This window comes from Branchiostoma floridae, chromosome 9 (assembly GCF_000003815.2).
Source record: "Branchiostoma floridae strain S238N-H82 chromosome 9, Bfl_VNyyK, whole genome shotgun sequence".
In the NCBI taxonomy this organism is placed as follows: Eukaryota; Metazoa; Chordata; class Leptocardii; order Amphioxiformes; family Branchiostomatidae; genus Branchiostoma; species Branchiostoma floridae.
The window spans coordinates 24,965,846-24,967,608 of NC_049987.1; the positions used below are offsets into that span (position 1 = coordinate 24,965,846).

The 1,763-nt window shown below is 43.9% G+C and overlaps 1 protein-coding gene across 1 annotated transcript in view; it reads right to left on the minus strand.

Moving 5' to 3' along the window:
- The window catches only part of LOC118422658, a 19,082-nt gene that overhangs the window by 12,899 nt on the left and 4,420 nt on the right, over positions 1–1,763 (minus strand). The gene's annotated exons all lie outside the window — the stretch shown is intronic.

Here is a 1,763-nt window from a genome sequence, read left to right on the forward strand (position 1 = left end):
CTAACACCTTGGATCATCTTGGAGTAACCTCGGTGATAACAGGAAAGCTATCGGCTACTACGAACAGTCACTATCGATGAGAAAAACTATCTATGGAGACAACACGGCACATCCGGACATTGCCGCGTCACTAAACAACCTTGGATCATCTTGGGGTGAACTCGGTGATAACAAGAAAGCTATCGGCTACTACGAACAGTCACTATCGATGAGGAAAACTATCTATGGAGACAACACGGCACATCCGGACATTGCCGCGTCACTAAACAACCTTGGATCATCTTGGGGTAAACTCGGTGATCACAAGAAAGCTATCAGCTTCTGCCAACAGTCACTATCGATGAGGAAAACTATCTATGGAGACAGCACGGTGCATCCGGACATTGCCGCGTCACTACAGAATCTTGGATTGGCTTGGGGTAAACTCGGTGATCACAAGAAAGCTATCAGCTTCTGCCAACAGTCACTATCGATGATGAAAACTATCTATGGAGACAACACGGCACATCCGGACATTGCCGGGTCACTATACAACCTTGGATCATCTTGGAGTAACCTCGGTGATAACAGGAAAGCTATCGGCTACTACGAACAGTCACTATCGATGAGAAAAACTATCTATGGAGACAACACGGCACATCCGGACATTGCCGCGTCACTAAACAACCTTGGATCATCTTGGGGTAAACTCGGTGATCACAAGAAAGCTATCAGCTTCTGCCAACAGTCACTATCGATGCAGAAAACTATCTATGGAGACAGCACGGTGCATCCGGACATTGCCGCGTCACTACAGAATCTTGGATTGGCTTGGGGTAAACTCGGTGATCACAAGAAAGCTATCGGCTACTTCGAGCTGTCACTATCGATGATGAAAACTATCTATGGAGACAACACGGCACATCCGGACATTGCTAGGGCACTTTACAACCTCCAGTTAGCATGGACTAACATTGGTGTTTATCAGAGAGCAATGGTGACAATAAAATAAAATGTGACAACATATTTCTTATATGTGAACACTCAAAATCAAACACGTTTTCTCCTTACGCAGAACCAAATCACTGCAGTAACTCGGCAGGTTAAGTTTCGATTAGAAAATTGTACCATTTAAGAATCTTCTGCTTCACACAGTTTAGGCTAGTAACTTATAGCTAAAGAGAATGTATGCAAGATAAAGTAAAATTTTGGGACTTAGTAAAGCATCAACTTGTAAAATGTTGGATACACTACGCATCATGCAATCAAAATGTCCTTGGAATGACCTAGAACTTGGGCGATCTTCATTTGTATTCATGTCTTTTTTTTCTGCATATACATGTAGCAGAAACAGGCCATGTACGGTGGATATGAGTTATTTGCCTCAACCTCAATCAAATTGTAACATTTTGTTCTAACCAACATATCTCTACCCTGGGGCCATCCGGGGTCGGGCAGCTTGCACAGTTTATTCGGTAGCCCAAGACAGTCAGGCCCGCCGAGCTCCTATTAGCGCCCGGGAGCGCTAATGTGAGGTCGGCGGGCTGACTGCCTACACTATCCGAACAAAACTCGCTAGCTACCCGGTCCTGTCGGGCTCCTAGGGTAACATATCCCTGTCTCTCAAATAATGTGTCAAAAAGCACACAAGGTACAGGTAGTTTAATCAATCTTATGTACAAGATCAATGATATAACACACGTGTACAGTAAAGGATTCCATAAAAACCTGACTGCATTCAAAAGCAAGAAATCACTTTATACATGTACATGTATGTACCAAAC